General features: G+C 42.7%; 1 long non-coding RNA gene across 1 annotated transcript in view; it reads right to left on the minus strand.

Moving 5' to 3' along the window:
• The window catches only part of LOC310762880, a 40152-nt gene that overhangs the window by 10434 nt on the left and 9673 nt on the right, over window positions 1–20045 (minus strand). The window contains exons 4-7 of the long non-coding RNA XR_014548275.1: window positions 12975–13159; window positions 9040–9191; window positions 8587–8670; window positions 4925–5031 (exon numbers count right to left, since the gene is read on the minus strand). This is a non-coding gene — a long non-coding RNA (uncharacterized lncRNA). The remainder of the gene's footprint in view (window positions 1–4924; window positions 5032–8586; window positions 8671–9039; window positions 9192–12974; window positions 13160–20045) is intronic.

The following is a 20045-nucleotide window of genomic DNA, read 5'->3' on the forward strand; positions in this document are numbered from 1 at the left end:
ATGAAATCGATTTACAGCCTCTCGAGCCCTTCTGTGTGCCTCTCACAGTTCATCCAAACACCTCTGCTTTTCTGCCCTCGCCATAATCTAACAATTTCACATCGTGTCTGCTTTCCCCAGCATTTTTGGGAAGGAGCTCTGGCTGCTGCTCCTCACGGTTGGCTGGGCATCTTCCTCATGAATGAATGCCATTAGTGAGGAAGGCTTCGCCTGCCACAAAGCTGCTCCACCTGGACGGCATACTGGTTGCCTGTTGTGTCTTCCTTTCCTCCTCCCATGTGTTGGAAAGAGGCAATCATCAGAATATAGATTTGTTGTGTTGCCTACTCCTGGAATGTTGAAGGATTTTGTGAATCGGGCTTTGCTCTCAGGGTTGCTTTTTTATTAAGAAAATGGCTCATTTGAATGTGCATTTTCTGCTCCAAATCTATTTTTCCTGCAAGATTACAGCTAGAGGACTAGATCAAGCCCTGAATCAACTGTTTTCACTGAGAGGAGATACTTCATCAGATTATCAACCCAGCTACTAGCAATTTAGTATTACAAGATGGGTTCAGGCAGAGAAGTCCTCTTTATGTTTTCCTATTTTAATGATGTGGACATTTTTGCTACCAGATATACGATGATTTAAACATATTTCTAGCATTCAGAATGCTTTAATATCCCTGTGTTCACTCTGACATCCTTCTTTAGTGGGTTACCAGTTTAGGGACCGAGCATTCAAATTAGAGTCCCCAACTAAGCAGAGAAACCTCATGGGTCCAATTCTAATGCTCAGACTATTCAACCACACCGACTCTTAATTACTAAATAAATGTAATATTTAGCTACTGTAGGTAAGGCAGCTTGGGCAGCTGCTGTTTGACAAATGCCAGGTCAAACCCCACTTGGGAACATGGAACTAGTTGTAAGGGTCTTTGGATCATGGCTAGATTGGGAAAGTGCAAACTTGCCATTATTTTTTTTACAAAGCCCATTAAATGCCAGCCCCCAACAAATATTAAAACGGCATATCCTTTATTGCCTTGGCAAAGGATCTTAATAGGTTCATTGGATGGGTCATTAGATGAAATGGCAATACTTTTAGGTCACAGAAAAGATTCCATGAAGGAAAGCAACTAACAGCAAATATGCTGAAATTCATAAAGTTGCCATTTCGTTTCAGTTTATAGCCTTTCAAAACCTTTACGTAAATTACAAAACAGAGCTAAACTGGTGAGGCATGCAGATTTCATATATATGAGACAACAAAAAGAAGAAAAGATCAGCCTGAAGTCTTTTCATTTTGTTCAAGATGCAAATACATAATTTCCACCACCATGAGTTGCATTTATTGTGAGCTATATGTTCTTGTGGAACTTCATTTTATAGTTAATTTCTTTTTAGTGGAAATTGTTGACTTGTTATTTTTACTCTAGTTAATTAAATTATTGTTTAAGCACACAAGAGCTTTTGCTAGGTATAATTGCCATTTACATTCATTTGCCACTGTGTGCATATTCAACAAGGACCCCTTCCCAATCAGAAGCTCTTTGGCAGGTTTAACTGCATAATACCCATATTTGCTACTCGTACACTTTGCTATGTACACTGAAAACACTTTAGATGCATATGTTTCAAAGGGATGGCTTGTGTTTTCAGGGCTCATTCTGTTCTCTAGACAGTGGTCCAGAAGCTCAAAATGTGCTTTGTCTAGACTCCTTCACAAATGGGCAGATTCTCTAATAAAATTGGCACCATCAAGCAGTAAAGGCTTCCCAGTTATGCAGTCTGTCATAAAATTATACACAAATATGCATATTTACACAGTACGTACAAAATCCAAGAGGGAGAACTAATTATGTGTGGGGTTTCTGTATGTCTTACTGCAGGAACTTTTCCTTTCCTTGCAAGTGGAGCTGAGAACTTTTGATCATGCCTTGATTAAAATTCACCAGGACTGCCAGGGACCAGACAATATTGCTCTGAGGGCCAGATGTGCCCTGCACACTGCCACTTGCCCATCCCTTTTCTAGCCTGTAGCCACAAAGCACCGATTTGTACCTGCTGACGTGCATAACTTCTCACATTGCTGAAGAAAACCCCGTGTGTAACCTTACGCAAGAAATATGCTCCACCTAATCAACTCTATTAATTTCATTCCAACACATGCAAATTATTTTTGACATATACATGAGGTGCTCTAGGGAGTGCACCAAAATTGCTTCCATTAACTGGATGAGCTGACAAGAACAAAACGACACTGCTTAAAGCAACATCTGGCAGCCCGCTACTATTTCAGACAAGAATTTTCCCGAGGCCCAGTCCCTCAAATGGGCAACTATTTATCATTTTCATTTGAATATTGGAACAGCAAAGCATCAATATGTCAGTGCAATGCTTGGGCATGTCACTTGAAGAGACTACTAGTTCTTGCCAACAACTTCTTTTTCAAGGCAATTTTGAAATGCTCTACAACAGTGTAGCCAAACTTCTGAGTACTTTGCTGCAATCTTCTCTTACTGCCCTGATCATTGCCTCCACCTCCACAAGAATGGAGAATGTCTATCTCAAAAAATCAGTGATGCCCAATGTCTCCATGTCTACTTTTCTTTTAACCTTCTTTCAACTAGATCCTGGAATCAAGTAGATCCACCTTCCTACATAAAAGCCAAGGATGGGGAACCAGCATCCTGTGGGCTGCCCCAAGAAGTCTTCCCAATTGGCTTTGTAGCCTCTCAGCCTCTTCTTTGCCCATTGCTTCTTACCATTCTTAGAATGATCTCTCTCTTTATACATAGCCAAATTATAGATTCATAGAATTGTAGAGTTGGAAGGTACCCCAAGGGTCATCTAGTCCAACCCCCTGCAATGCAGGAATCTCAGCTAGAGCATCCATGACAGATGATAATCCAACTTCTTTAAAACCTTCAAGGAAGGAGAGTCCACAGCCTCCCAAAAAAGACTGATCCACGGTTGAACAGTTCTTCCTGTCAGAAAGTTCTTCCTGATGTTTAGTCGCAATCTCCTTTATTGTAATTTGAAGGCATTGGTTTGAGTTCTACCCTCCAGAGCAGGAGAAAGCAAGCTTCTTTCATGTGACAGCTCTTTAGATATTTAAAGATGGCTATCATATCTCATCACTCTCCTCTTTTCCAGGCTAAACAGCTCCTTCAACCGTTCCTCATAAAGCTTGGTTCCCTTGATCATCTTGGTTGCCCTCCTCTGCACATGTTCCAGCTTGTCAACATCCTTCTTAAATTGTGTTGCCCATAACTGAATACAGTATTCCAGGTGTGGTCTGACCAAGGCAGAATAGAGTGGTGCTACTACTTCCCTTGATCGGGACACGATGCTTCTGTTGATGCAGCCTAGAATAGAATTAGCCTTTTTTGCTGCTGCTGCATCACACTGTTGACTCATGTTAAGCTTGTGGTCCACTAAGACCCCAAATTGCTTGGCTCCTGCACTCTGCAGTGAGAAACGGACTCTTAACTCTCACCAGCCACCACACAACACAGAAACTCTCTCGCTCACACACACATCCCTTTACCTCCCTCTCTTTCCTCCCTCTCAACCTTGCTGTGTGTGTGTACTTGTGCATGTGTGTGTACATTAAGAGTGTGTGATTGTGGCCACTTATGGGGCTTCTGCTGCTCCCACCCAGTTTTCCACAGAGGTAACATGGTCCATTGTCAGAAAAAGATTCCCTGTCTCTGATTTAAGGGAGCTAGAAGAGGTAAAAGTAACCAAAAGACAGATTAAAGGAAAAGACTTCATAGGAAAAATCTGATTCCAGAACTGGCAATATAGGTTGCTCCGTGATTTGACTGTCACACAGCGAAGCTTGGAGGGCATAGTCTACTCCGACCACTTGACTATTGCCAGTCCACTTGAATTGCTGATTTCCTTTCATATTGCTCCGTTATCAGAGAGTCAGCATTTGACTGTTCTGTATTGCTACCTAGAGTTTGCCTTCCTATGGTCATCTCTTTGAGTTGTTTGCTTGTACATTTGTTGCTCTTTTTCACTTTAGCCTCTTAATGGGATTATATTTCCCCTGCACTTTAACTCAGTTCTTCTCTTTCATCTTTCAGAATACCTCTCAAGACCTAACCTTTTCTTATAGATTGTCGGATAGCCAGCACCAAACAATGATTCCTAAGGTAACCATGCACTCTTCAGCTCTCTCATTCGTTCTCTCTCTAAAACTATTTCTAGTTTGCAGTCTCCTCTCTGACTAGAAAGGAGAGGATAAGAATCTTCTCCAACCATGTCCACACCTAGGCATTTGACCTATAATTCTCCTACCAGAAGGTGTTCCTGGAAACTATATAGTTTCAAGTAGTCCTTCTGGCTCCATTAATCCATTCCTGTGCTAACCCCACAAACTTACAATACATTACATATTTTTGCATAGTCGTATGTCCCTTCTCCATATTTCTCCTTGCTCTTTCCTGATGCTTTGCCCTTAGCATTTATTTATTTAGATTCATTTCCTGCCTATCATCAGTTTTATGACCCCAGAGTTAATAATAGCTTGATTGTAAGCCTTCAAGCTGGCATGAGGTTTCAGTTATGATTGTGATATATGTGGTTACGGTATCAGTTTAAGCGTTATAGAAACAAGCAAACAAATAAAGGACTAAAAAATAGTCCAGTAGCACCTTAGAGACCAGCTAAGTTTGTTCTAGGTGTAAGCTTTCACGTGCATGCACACTTCTTCAGATACACAGAAACAGAAGTCACCAGACCCTTATATATAGTGGGAGGGTGGGGTGGGTCTATATATAAGGGTCTGGTGACTTCTGTTTCAGTGTATCTGAAGAAGTGTGCATGCACGTGAAAGCTTACCCCTAGAACAAACTTAGTTGGTCTCTAAGGTGCTACTGGACTATTTTTTAATTTTTAATTTCAACTGCGTCAGACCAACATGGCTACCTACCTGAAAATAAAGGACTACTTGCTAGACTATAGGCTGTATTCTTGCCAAGATGCTTTTAGAAGAATGAACCACTATCAAATCCACTATCAAATCCAGGCCCCTGTCAGCTTAGGAGGAAGAAAGTAAGAGAATTAGAAAAGCAAACAGAAGGAACAACTCTGTGACTCAGAGGAAAGCCACAGATTGAAGAAACAGCAATTTCTCAGCAAAGAGAGAGAACAGGAGGGACACAGCAGAGCTTAATAAAAACAACAACAACCCCAAAACAGTTTGTTCTCTTGCAGAAGGAACTACAAACTAATAGAATATTAGGGTTTAGCGAAAGCAATAGGATTGGCAGAAAGAGCAGACTGGTTGAAGAAGAATAACTGGCTGTAAGGAGCTGTGAGTTAAGTAGAAAGTAGTTAAGAAAGTAGTTATTTAAAAAATGTAAATTGGCAAGGTGCCCAAAAAACCCACCCAACAACCCTGAAAACACACATGATGATGTGCTATCATCAACAGAAGCTCATCCAGTATAACAGATCACTGTTCTCACTTTGCAGCCTTTTTTGTATGTCATCTTGGCTAAGAAATTAAAGTTTTGCTTAGGAGTATATACTTTCCTTTTTGCTGTAAAGGTCAGTGAGCATCAAACTTCATCTGACATCTAATTATGCCAGTAAAAGTGTGTGAACAAAGAAATGCCAACTTACTTAAATAGCATATAACAAGCACTTGTCCCCAGTGTTAATGAACCGGATAACAAAGGCAAAACTATGCAAACACTATAATTTACAGACAAGATGACACAGATTTACTTCAATTTACTTTTCCTTGCAATGCACTTGATTTTGAAAGGCCATTCCATTTTTTAAAAAGGCCATATTTGCTCACAACTTCCCCGAAAGCTTCCCTGGAACTTGAAACCTTCCAATCAACATATTTTAAAACAGAAGGAATGTTAATTTGGGCTTTTCTATGCTCTTGTCCCTAAGGGACGCGGGTGGCACTGTGGGTTATACCACAGAGCCTAGGACTTGCCAATCAGAAGGTTGGCAGTTTGAATCCCCGCGACGGGGTGAGCTCCCGTTGCTCGGTCCCTGCTCCTGCCAACCTAGCAGTTTGAAAGCACGTCAAAATGCAAGTAGATAAATAGGTACCGCTCCGGTGGGAAGGTAAACGGCGTTACCGTGCGCTGCTCTGGTTCGCCAGAAGTGGCTTAGTCATGCTGGCCACATGACCCAGAAGCTGTATGCCGGCTCCCTCGGTGGAGACGCTCCTTCAGGTATACTGGACCGAGGCCGTTTAGGGCTTTAAAGGTCAGCACCAACACTTTGAATTGTGCTCAGAAACGTACTGGGAGCCAATGTAGGTCTTTCAAGACCGGTGTTATATGGTCTCGGCGGCCGCCACCAGTCACCAGTCTAGCTGCCGCATTCTGGATTAGTTGTAGTTTCCGAGTCACCTTCAAAGGTAGCCCCATGTAGAGTGCATTGCAGTAGTCCAAGCGGGAGATAACCAGAGCATGCACCACTCTGGCGAGACAGTCCGCAGGCAGATAGGGTCTCAGCCTACGTACCAGATGGAGCTGGTAAACAGCTGCCCTGGACACAGATTTGACCTGTGCCTCCATGGACAGCTGTGAGTCCAAAATGACTCCCAGGCTGCGCACCTGGTCCTTCAGGGGCACAGTTACCCCATTCAGGACCAGGGAATCCTCCACACCTGCCCGCCTCCTGTCCCCCCAAAACAGTACTTCTGTCTTGTCAGGATTCAACCTCAATCTGTTAGCCGCCATCCATCCTCCAACCGCCTCCAGACACTCACACAGGACCTTCACCGCCTTCACTGGTTCTGATTTAAAAGAGAGGTAGAGCTGGGTATCATCCACATACTGATGAACACCCAGCCCAAACCTCCTGATGATCTCTCCCAGCGGCTGCATGTAAATGTTGAAAAGCATGGGGGAGAGGACAGAACCCTGAGGCACCCCACAAGTGAGAGCCCAGGGGTCTGAACACTCATCCCCCACCACCACTTTCTGAACACGGCCCAGGAGGAAGGAGCGGAACCATTGTATGACAGTGCCCCCAGCTCCCAGCCCCTCAAGACGGTCCAGAAGGATGTTATGGTCGATGGTATCAAACGCCGCTGAGAGATCCAGCAGAACTAGGAAACAGCTCTCACATTTGTCCCCAGCCCGCCGGAGATCATCAACCAGTGCGACCAAGGCAGTTTCAGTCCCATGATGAGGCCTGAATCCCGACTGGAAGGGATCCAAATGGTCCGCTTCTTCCAGGCGTGCCTGGAGTTGTTCAGCAACCGCTCGCTCAATCACCTTGCCCAAGAATGGAAGATTTGACACTGGGCGATAGTTGGCCATCGTGGCCGCATCTAAAGATGGTTTTTTAAGAAGCGGTTTAATAACCGCCTCTTTCAGCGGGTCTGGGAAGGCTCCCTCACGGAGGGAAGCATTCACCACCCCACGAAGCCCATCGCCCAGTCCTTCCCGGCTAGCTTTTATAAGCCAGGATGGGCAAGGATCCAGGAGACAGGTGGTTGGTTTCACTCGTCCAAGCAGCCTGTCCACATCCTCGGAGGTAACAGATTGGAATTGATCCCACTCAACTTGACTAGACAGAACTCTAGCACTCTCCCGCCCCGGCCCTGCTCCCATGGTGGAGTCTACTTCTTCCCGAATCTGAGCAATTTTATCTGCAAAAAACTTTGCAAAATCATTGCAGGAGAACATGTGGCCCGTACTGGGCCTCGATGTTGCAGGTGGTTCCGCTAAATTGTGAACCACCTGAAAAAGTCTCCTGCTGCTGTTTTCTGCAGATGCCATAGAGGCGGTGAAGAAATTCTTCTTCGCCGTCGCTATCGCCACTTGGTAGGCTCGACGTTGAGCTCTAACCTGTGTCCGGTCAGATTCGGAATGAGTTATCCGCCACCGGCGCTCTAGCCGTCTCAACGATTGTTTCATTGCCCTCAGATCCGTGGAAAACCACGGGGCTGTCCGGGCTCCATGCAATCGGAGAGGGCGCTTCGGAGCCAAACAGTCAATAGCCCTGGTTAACTCCACATTCCAGCGGGCCACCAGGGAATCAGCTGAAAGGCCATCAACATGGGATGAAGCATCCCCTACCACTCTCTGGAAACCATTTGGATCCATTAAGTGGTGGGGGCGGACCATCCGAATTGGTCCCACCTCCCTGCAGAGGGGATGGGTCGCAGAGAAGTCCATTTGCACCAGGAAGTGATCTGATAAGTTTTAGGAAACTGGCAAAGGCATTTCTGTTGCATCTGGCTGTCAAACAAATTGCTTTTAATTGTCTCCATGGCTGACTATTCTGTTATCTTTATGCAGCTTTCTTTTTAACTATCATTTTCCCTACTTGATTGATGTTATTTTAAGTTGATTCTAAACAGCATATAGGCAGCCAGTGCAAGCTTTTGAGCACAGGAGTGGTGCGTTGATGGTACCCTGTACCCATCAACACTCTAGCCGCAATATTTTGCAGGGGCAGTGACATTTGGGACAAGATTCGCCTTCTCACCTTCTCTCTGAATGTACAGATTCTAATTTCTGAAGGGCTTTTAGTTACATGATTTTAAAAGAAATTAAACAATTTAAACTATGCATACCAGTGCAGGACTGAAAGAATGAGTTCCTCCGTTACCTGTCATGTGGAGAGGTAGATGAAACAGGTGCCCTCAGCTTTCTAAGGCAACTTGAGCAGCAGATGTTATTTAGAAGTAGCAAACTGGTAAGAAATATGCAAATAATCAGTGAGCAGTTTTTGGAGGTGAGGCCAGAGAAGAACTTTCTGCTAAATACCTTGCCATTATACCCTCAAGAACAGCTGGGAATTTGAGAGTCTCCAGCTTCCAAGCCCACTGGTACTCCACCCTGCAACTGATAGCTGAATTTCAACTTCTTTCTTTTGAAAAACCTTCTGAATTATTTGGCAGATACAAAAGGCTATGCATTACAATTACTCAAGGAACTCAAGAAACTGGGGCACTGTGTACAATTAATTTCACCCTAGCTCCCAACTTCAACCTGTCCCAGATAATTAACAAAAAGCTAAATAAAAATGTATTAACATTATATATAGTGTTAGAATGCTCACCTGTGATCAGCATGGACAGTAAGAGACTTGCTGCAGTATCCAGTGAATTTAGTATGGATTACTTTACTTTTGTGGAATCAAGCCTGACGAGAGTTGCGAAATGGAGCTTAATCATGGAGGTTATCTTTTAAAAATCTGAAGGTATTTTCTTTCTTAATATGCAAAAAGAAAAAAGAAAAAAAGAAGATTCATCTAAATTATAAAAATACAGAGATTTTATAAAAATTGTGGTCAAAAACAATATAGGGGGGGAAAGTAGGTCAAGAAGTACAGAAATTGTAATGCTACACATATAAAAAAATCAATGACTGTATTTCATAAAGACTATACTTTCAGAGGTAATTTCTATAGAGTCAAACTGATGGTAGCTTTCTTAGCATTGGTCTCATTGGCTTTCCTCAACATTTTGCTAATAGAAAAGTCTACTGACTTTGCTTTCTGCAATCCACATTTTCTAAAAGTGTTCCGAAAATGCCGAATGCCATCTGACAAGTCAGGCATGAGATGAGCATTTTCTAAGACCTCTTCTGAAGCCAGGAACATCTTGTCGTCCTTAATGCTCTTTTGCCCCTGGCAGCCAGCAATTGAGAAATCATCCCTGCTGTTATGAGACACTTAGTTGCCATTTGAGCCATGAGGCTGAATGACTGCTGCTGCCCTTCTGAAGGCGGCTTTGTTAAAGAGGATGGCATGGTCTCATTCTCCATAATCAGGTAGTTTGCCACAGGGGACCAAATGCAGCTCTCCGGGCCTTTCTAGCTGACCCACTGAATTCGGCTCAGGCCACACAACTCTCCCTGGATGCTTTGCACCATCCATGAGAGTTTTTGCCTGGCTGGAATGTGTCCTTGAACTGTGAAAATGCCTCTTGCTTGCCTGGATTGAGGAGAGAGAGGTGGGCCTATGGGATTTTTGACTTTCATATGACTGGGATGTAACCTACTGTACAAAGGAAAGAATCATATCTGTTGCTACACCCCAGGTCTCTGGCCCTGCCCACCTCTGGTATGAGGGAATATGACCATTGGATTAAGAAAGGTCCCCTATCCCTAGTTTACTGGCTTTGTGAAAAGTCCTGCCAACAAAATGTTATGGATTTTATTTTTTATTTTTTTTGCACGCCGTTAGAACCTGCCTTTAAGGGCATCTCCCACTGTGTTCCAGTCACACACCAGAAACATCTGAAAATGAGTGGGGGTATATTTCAGGCATTATCTAAAAAATAATAAAGGTAAAGGTAAAGGGACCCCTGACCATTAGGTCCAGTCGTGGCCGACTCGGGTTGCGGCACTCATCTCGCTTTATTGGCCAAGGGAGCCGGCGTACAGCTTCTGGGTCATGTGGCCAGCAGGACTAAGCCGCTTCTGGCAAACCAAAGCAGCACACAGAAACGCTGTTTACCTTCCCGCTGGAGCGGTACCTATTTATCTACTTGCACTTTGACGTGCTTTCGAACTGCTAGGTTGGCAGGAGCAGGGACTGAGCAACGGGAGCTCACCCCTGTCGCGGGGATTCGAACCGCCAACCTTCTGATCGGCAAGTCCTAGGCTCTGTGGTTTAACCCACAGCACCACCCACGTCCCTAAAAAATAATACTTTACATTAATTAGTAACTAGAATTCAAGTCAGCACATAATAATAATAATAATAATAATAATAATAATAATAATAGTACCCCCAATCTGACTGATTTGCCCCAGCCACTCTGGGTAGCTTCCAACATATATAAAAACATAACAAAATGTTACAGATTAAAAAGCTTACCTATGCAGGGCAGCTTTCAGATGTCTTCTAAAGGTTACCGTATATAGTTTCTCATCTCCTTGACATCTGATGGGAGGGTGCCACTACCAAGAAGGCCCTCTGCCTTATCATTTACATTATCATGATCACTTGAGGGTTTTTCCCCTATCCAAAGACCCTTGAAATATTGATTTGAAGAAGAACCTGGTGAATATGTGGGACTATACTCACAGTTCAGCAGGCAAGAAAATAATGCTCCAGATCGCGATCAGAGACATGGCCAGGCTGCAATGCCGCCTGACCATTGGAAGGTAGGCGGACTTCCCCAACTGCCTACCCTCTCTGCCCTTCCTTTCAGATGGACCAACACTGTCTGGTTTAAACAATGCCTTTACATCGTATCAGTGGGGCGGCAGGGACGGGGGGCAGTGTCACTGTTTTTTCAAGTGCAGGCAAAGCTGCAGGTACTTCTGTCTCTTACACTGTTTCCCTTCACAACCACCTCCCGTTTTCTATTCCATCCTTTACTCATTGCATGCAGCCCTGTTTCCATTCCACAGCAGTTCCCCCTTCACACACAAAAAGAACATTGTTCATCTTGCTGCTGCGGCAAAACTATGTAACTTCCATAATTGTCATTTTGTTATTCCACCTGGTTTATTTTATTGCAAAGAAAACACAATGCAAATTTGGGTGGGTGAGCAAGTGTGGGAGAACCTAATCAACTACATACCATTTGTGGATTGAAAGCAACAGTAGCAGCAAATGTCAAATATATTCACTGGATTGATTACTGTTCTGGACATGTGACATGCAAGCGATCACTGGGAATTTCCGCTTCCGTTTTCATCAGGATTCTTTGATTTCCCTACTCAGTCAGTAAATCTGAATGTGCACACTTAAATCTTCTTCAATGATCTTGCGGATTCCCTCGTACTCTTCTGCAAAACTCTTAGGATTCCCTCACTTTCAATCACTGAGGGATTGATTGTTAACTCTTCAAAATTTCTTGTTTCATAAGCAACCTAATTCCAAATCTTCTACCTCAAGAGACCTACTCTTCCTTCACCGCTGGCAGCTCTGCCACATCCCTCATTGTCAAAATTAAGACTTTAAGCTCCAGTACCTATAAAGCAAAGCACCATGTGCTTCGATGCATAACCCAGACTGTGTGCATGCAATGAATAAGTTGGGACATAGAAAGAGTGCAGAACATGGTATTGGCTGCAAAATCCAACTTCCTGAGAACCTTAGCTTTCATTTGAATGAAGCAAGTTTTAGCCCTCATTGGTAAACAAATACATGTTTGAAATTGAGTGGGCAATGCCTGCTGAAATCTTAGAAGCCAGATAAGATGAGATTGCAAGGTAAGATAGCCAGTGATCCATAATAGAGGCACAGTGATCTACATAGCTTTATGCCCTTTCCCAAAACTAACACAATAAGAACTGTGTGCAGGATAAGTTGCAGAGGAATGTAGGGGAAACTACACAAAATTATCTGATCTGTATCATAGATAAAGGTCACAGAATTCAACTTTCCCAGCACAGAGTTTGAATGGTCATCTAGCACCCACGCTATTTTTAATACATAAAGCTCTATTTTTAATACATAAAGCAATGGCTCACCTCTCCAAAAGGGTATGGAGAGGTGAGCCATGCTGGCTTGGACATGTCCAGAGAATGGAAGATGGCAGGATCCCCAGGGATATGTTCTATGGACGGCTGACGTCAGGCACCAGGCCCATTGGCAGACCAGCTCTGAGTTACAAAGATGTCTGCAGATGTGACTTGAAGGCTGGCAACGTAATCCTACCATGTGAGAATCCCTTGCAGATGACCACAGTGGCCAGAGACAGGCAGTCAGGTTGTGCACCCATAGCAGTGACCAGAGGAGGAATGACTTCTGAGAGGAACATAGAGAGAAGAAAAGCCACAGCAGCACAGCCAGACGCTTTCATCTGCCCCAGCTGCAACAAAACATGTCTCTCTTGTATCAGTCTCTACAGCCACAGCAGGTGCTGCAACCTTCCAGCAGTTTGACTTCACCCCCAAAAGGGCACTCCTCCATTGCCTTCCAAGACAGACAGATGTCAACAGCAAAGCTCTGATCACATCTTGCAGTGCTCACACATCAAATTTCAAAGGGAGAAGAGGCTGCAAAACCTTATGCAAGGAGGGCTTTTAACTCACCTCTAGGAATCAACCATGTTTTTTATTTCATTGATCCACTGAATTTGGTAGTGAGGATTCATAAGCAAGACCTCGGAGGATGAACATACATTCCAGAACACTTCAAATGCATAGCAACAACAGTTTCAAAACCCACTGATGAGCCAGATTGGAATCCAGCCTATCTGCAGCCACTTTAAATGCCTCTGAAAAATGCAAACAAATGCAATTAGTGTTCAATAAGTATTTAATGCTAAGCAATGCATTTAAGTACTTTTATATGGCATTTTAATTGGAAAACACTCTTCCAATTACATTTATTGCACATTTCTGAACCTACCTGAATAAAATATTAAATGTAGCACCTTGAATGCTGCTGTTCTACCACAATGCCAAAAAACTGAGGGTCAGAAAGTTTGCCATAAGCCACCAGAAAAATGGTACCATCTGAGGGATATCAGCCCATAAGTTTCTGCTATGTTCTGGAACTGCATCATATGTTGGGTGGCCTGTAGATTTTAATAGATTTTCCTTTCTTTTTGCAGTTAGCTCCAACTCATCCTATCCACCCCAAAACAGGGCATAATATTCTAAGAGCACCATCAGGGCTGTAAAGGAACTGTAGGCAGTTTAACCAAATGCACTGTGTACCATGACCCAGTATCCTCCTTGCCTGGATCATTAGGTGACTGCCAGAAGGCAAGTCCATGCTACTGTCTGATATAAATCCCCTAGTTCAACTGCGTTCCCCCAGTCCATACCCATATGACAGACTCAAACCTGTGTTTCTTCCACAGGAACCCAAGTCTTCCTCACCACTTTGAAGTGACAAGGTGTGGGGGTTTCTTGCTCATACCAATACTGAAGCCATGATACAGGCAAAGCTAGATGTACTGTTATGTTAAGACTAATGCACCAGCCCAACTGGGGCCCCTGCTGTGGTTCAATTGCACAGCATTTCCAAGTGGTTAAAAGTGTGTTTCCCCCCATTTTCAGGTTTCTTTAAAATTCTCTGCAGCTTAGAAATATTAACGTAAACCAAGGAAGGAGCAACCATGTTCTAGGCTTGAAAGAAATTAGAGTAATGGCAGGCTGCCAACATTTATTATTATAGCTTTACTCTTCAGCAATTTAAAATTCAGTATTAAAAAAGGATGGAAAAATTACAGTAGCATGAATATAAACTAGAATAAAGGTAAAGGTAAAGGGACCCCTGACCATTAGGTCCAGTCGTGGCCGACTCTGGGGTTGCGGCGCTCATCTCGCTTTATTGGCCGAGGGAGCCGGCGTATAGCTTCTGGGTCATGTGGCCAGCATGACTAAGCCACTTCTGGCGAACCAGAGCAGCACATGGAAACGCCGTTTACCTTCCCGCTGGAGCGGTACCTATTTATCTACTTGCACTTTGATGTGCTTTCGAACTGCTAGGTTGGCAGGAGCAGGGACCGAGCAACGGGCGCTCACCCCGTTGCGGGGATTTGAACCACTGACCTTCTGATCGGCAAGTCCTAGGCTCTGTGGTTTAACCCACAGTGCCACCCATGTCCCATAAACTAGAATAGTCACTCCAAATAGCAAGCAGGCCCACTGTTAAGAAAGAGGAAACATTGGCATGCAAACCCTGAGGTTTGCAGAAGCTGTTTAAAAGAAAAACTGAGAGCCACCCCCACCCCCCACCAAAAGCAACAACAATATACCCTCCAACGTTGCTAGGATGAGGGATCCAGAAAATGCTAAGGGCTTTACAGTTTAATCTTATACAAGTCTGTAGACCCAATTTTAAGTCCCACTTAGTTCAGTAGGGGCTTATTCTCAGGTAAGTGGGCATAGGGCTTTGCGGCCTTAATCTGAGCTACAAGTCCTATTTTGGATTAGAGTGCCTTCTCCTTTGGAATGTAATAGTTTCGGGCTCTGTGCGTGTGTGTGTTTTAGAGGTTACCAACAGCAAACCTAGTCAGAGCAGAAAATTCAAGCCGTTTATAATGCTCAAATCCCTCAATACAACACAGCCAGCCACAGGTAGTGTGACTGAGAAACATATCACCTCTTCAGTAATACAAAGGCGTGATAGCAATCAATGATGCAGCCTCTGGGTGCATTTCAGATCATGACATTCCATTCTGTTTCATACAAAGGGATGCCTTCCTTTATGCAGACTGCAAAATACACACACTTCTTCCTGCATCCTGATTTTAAAAACTATTTGTTACCAAGTCTTTCCTGTGCTATTCTTATTATAATTGCATTGTTCCTTCTTTCTACCTAGGGCTCTGATGAGAATCCCTGTGCATCAGTCTAGAATATATAGTCTTTTATTAATCATAACAATGTAACTATAAGAACATAAGAAGAACCTGCTTGGTCAGGCCACTGGCCCACCTAGTCCAGCATCCTGTTTTTGTCAACCAGATGCCTGCGGGCAGCTCACATTATATGCATCTACATTAGCCACATTAAGGCTGGATCTACAATGACCTGTTTAATGTTATTTCCTCCTATTAGAACAATATTAGATATGTCGTTCTAAAATGTCACAGGACATAATGTTCTTTACCTTGCTTTTTTCTGTCAAATGTAAGTAATACCCGGCCACACCATTTTCTAGTACGCTGTTTCTATCTGTGCTGTTGGTTGCTCTTGTGTACCATTTTAATTCTTCCTTGCTCCCATTGGGAGGGGGGGTCACAGTTTGAATGCAGTAAAAAAAAAAAAGGTAAACCACTACATAGGGACATATGAGCAGTGTTTCACCAATATAGCAGCATAAAACGATAAAAATTAAGCGATAAAAAAGACAAGGTAATAACACATCATGAACGTAAAAGTAGAACGTCATGTCTCCTTCTACATTATCAAAACCATTCCTTAATGTTAAAAACCTTAAGTGTAGACCTGGAAGTGAGTCCCATTGAACTCAGGTACAGGACAACAGCTATGAGATTATATGGTAAAAGTGTCAACTCCTAATAATGTTTGCTCAGAAGGAAGGTCCAATGTGCTCAGTGGGGTTGATTTTCTAGTAACTGTGATTAGGATGGCATTTTAAGGCTGCAATTATGTGCACACTTACCTCAGAGTAAGTTCCATTTCAGTCACAGGACTTGTTGAGGAGACATGCATAGTGTTGGGCTGTAAATTTACCGTAATTCACTGTTTTTCTTCTTAAACCTTTGAAGTAGCCCAGCATGTTAAAAAAATAATAATTCAGATGACCATGATGATTTTGACTTGGAGATGATTTTCCCATTTTTGTTTGCATCTGCCCAGTGGTAAAATGATGTGACCGTGTTCAATAAATGCTGTTGACACATTATGCTAAAAGCATAACCCTGATGTAAATAAAAAGCCTGAGAGAAAACCTCACTGTGTAAGTGAGCAATAGCATTGGGAAGTCATTCACATTATTGGGAATATGTTACTCCGTTCCTAACAAGAGATGCCAAGTCTTTTAAAAAACAAACAAACATGGGTGTTAGCCTGGCTAAAAGAAAGTTGCATGCAGCGATTACAAATTTTGCAGCCTGGCAGCCCATTGAGAGAAAGAGCCAGAATTACATTAAGAATATTTTCCTGTAGTTTATCTCTTACTGCCATCTGCAGGTCGTATACAAACATTGTTTGTTCATTTTTGCATTTTAGAGCACTTTTATTTAGCTGTCCAGTGCTTCACATAATTATTTGAGGAGTGGGTAGGAATGGGAGGGGGGTCCTCCACAAATGCTAGCTGCTAGTTTTTAAAAACTGAGGTGTGTGTGTAAAGGAAGCTCCTGACAAGCAGGTCCCCCAAGACAACAGGGCGCAATTAATTGGGCATTTCTTCTGCAGAGGCCCCAAAAGAATACATTTAATTGGAGCTTCTTCAAGAAAACTTCCCAGTGGACCGTAGTCATAATTCTTACTGTATTTCTGTGGTATTAGAATGGGAAGCCATAGCCCTCTGAGACCACTCCAAAATAAGTGATCTGAGGCTCAGAGCCAGAAATGCTCTCAGATGTGTATTACCATCAACATTCACTTAGAGCATGAACACTCCACTTCATGAACGCCTTACATCTTGCCTACTGCCAATAAAAGCACCATTATCAGTCCCACAGTAAATAACTCTATTACTTGACAGGTTTTCATTTCATAACATGGCCCTCTGTTTTTAGCCTATCTAAAGCTTGCAACTTTGCATGCTATTTTCTGCCTCATGTGCTTCCTTCAGCCTGTGCTGTAGATGTGGGCCTGATCCCAGACTCTCTAAGTGTCCCTATTTTCCAGGGACAGAAGCCATCTCAGATTCTGATTTGATCCCAGAATGTCCGGCTTTTCCTTCAGACACCCATTTTCATTGGAGCAATGTTGGGAGGTTATGGAGTTATTCGAACCCCGAGCTGTCTGAAAACAGCCCTGTATAGGGAAGTCTTTTAATGTTGAATGTTTTATTATGTTTTTATATATGTTGAAAGCTGCCCAGAGTGGCTGGGGCAATCCAGTCAGATGGGTGGGATACAACAACAACAACAACAACAACAGTAGAATAGAACATCAGATAAATATTGGAGGGTATGTGATCCTAGTCTTATCACTTTCAGCAGTCATGATTCCCCCTAAAGAATTCTGGGAGCTGTAGTTTGTTACAGGTGCTGAAAATTTTGGGGAGACCCCATTCCCTTCCCAAAGCTACAATTCCCAGAGTTCTCTGTGAAGAGGGATTAGTTGTTTCAAGCCATGACTGTTGAAAGTGGTATCATAGCACTTTAAATGTGTGGTATGAATGTGGTCTTAGGCTTGTCCAACAGTAATGCAGTAATGAAAGAGAAGGAGATGTTTAGTTGCAAGAAACGGAGTCAGTAGGAGAGAAGGGCAGCCATCTCTAGATGATCACAGAATTCTTTTGATTTCAGCCATTATTCAATGCTTTTATCACAAGTGGAGAGGTGGTTAGAGAGAGAGACAGAGAATGAGAGAGAGAGAATGAGAGAGAGAGAAGAGAGCACTTGTTTGGTAACTTTAGAATATGAACATCTGCAAAAGATGAAAGGCAAATGTTATGGTAGCACTGGCATCAATTTTAAGGTAATAGCAGGCATGGAATTCTAAGCACTGGAGTTTAACCCCCAAAACAGCAGCAGAAGACAGCTAGAACCATCAACAGTGCATTTAGATTTTTCCATTGTGTATTCGTATTTTACAGTTTTTATGAGAGAAAGTTAACCTTGCAAGTTGAAAGAGTAGTGGGTTTTTAGATATTTTCTGCCATCTAGAGCATTGAAATTGACACTGCATACATATGCAATAGAGATGTTACTTGGGTGGGCAGTTCTCCTCCAAGCAGTCCTGAATTTTATGTTGTGATTGTGACAAGTGCTTCCAAATGAGTTTATTACGCCATCAGTGCTGCTTATGCATGCATGTTTTTCACAGCATTGACATGGCATTGTCAGCATCAAAATGCCAGCCTGTGTTTTTATTTTTTAAAAACATTTAATCCAGATTCACCCTACAACAGAAAATCCAAAAAGTAAATAACCCATTATACAGCCAATCATTGCTGGTGTGGATTTAGTGCATTTTTCTCTTTTTTATGGGTGGTTTTTCCACATATGTGATGACATTTTGGTCGTTAGTCTTTAATGCCATACATTGACTTCCTGTTCCTGACTTTTGTTCCTGTTGGCCCAAACAATTTGAAGAAGGGACTTCTCATTTGCACTAACATTAACACAACCACATTTTCTATGGCAAAAGTTACAAAACAGTCACTATGCCCATTTTCCAACAGCAATTTATGGTAGCTCTTTGAATGCTTGTAAACAGCGATTCTGCCACATTCTGAGGTAATGGTAAATGAATGCAATGACAAGCAAAACAAATATTTATTTGCTGACTGAGACCCAAATCCCAATCAAGAAACTTTGGTGGTTGCATCCTATTCTAGCCTATCTCTTTGGCAATACTGGTTCAAATGCAACTTTTATCACCATTATAGCATGCCCTCCAACAATTCTCCTCCAACATGAAAGTAGGAACATCCTATTCACTAATAATAATAATAATAATAATAATAATAATAATAATAATACCCCACCCATCTGACTAGGTTGCCCCAGCCACTCTGGGTGGCTTTCAACATATATAAAAACATAATAAAACATTAAACATAAAAAACTTCCATATCCAGGGCTGCCTTCAAATGTCTTCTAAAGGTTGCAATTTATTTATCTCCTTGGCTCAGGGGTCACATAACTCCATATCTTCCTACATTTCTCCAATGAAAATAGGAACATCCTAAGGAAAAGCGGGGCATTCCAAGATCGAATCAGAAACCAGGATGGTTTCTGTAAATCCAGGACTGTCCCTGTAAAATAAGATACTTGGAGGGGCTGTTATAGTATTTTTAACAATACCAGTAACAGTAAATTTTGTTTTCCTTCTGGCTAAAAGTCCCAAGTCAGAGATCAGCATGGATTGGACTCATGACCTGACTGCAGATTCGGAAGCTAGCTATCTCTGTCACAAAGGAAACAAAGGCATTCAATTAAATATACAAGGAGGATTGCCTTGGTCGATAGCTCTGCATATCATTCAGATCCCCCAGAGACAAGTGCAGATGAATGCATCATAACTCCTTGCCAGTTCCACAGCCTTCCTAGCACTAATAAAACAGAATGATTCGGCTCCTCCATAATAATATGACAGCAGCAATCACAGATAACAATGGCTGTCAAAGTGAACCATTCACAGTGGGATCAGGTGTTAAACAGGGTTGTGTTATTGCCCCAACTCTATTCATTATTTTCATTGCCATGATCCTACACTTTGTCAAAGGGAAACTCCCACTGGAGTAGAAATCATATATTGAACAGATGGAAAGCTCTTCAAACTGAGCAGGCTGAAAGCAAAGAGCAAGGTTACCGTAACTACCGTCATAGAGCTTCAGTATGCTGATGACAACGTAGTGTGTGCATGCTCAGAGGATGACCTCCAAACCATCCTAAATATCTTTGCAGAAGCTTACGAAAATCTTGGCCTATCGCTCAACATCCAAAAACCCAAAGTGCTGCACCAACAAGCACAAAATAACCCTTCTGCAGAGCCACAAATCCA

Source organism: Podarcis filfolensis (assembly GCF_964270895.1).
Source record: "Podarcis filfolensis genome assembly, chromosome: 5".
Taxonomy (NCBI): domain Eukaryota; kingdom Metazoa; phylum Chordata; class Lepidosauria; order Squamata; family Lacertidae; genus Podarcis; species Podarcis filfolensis.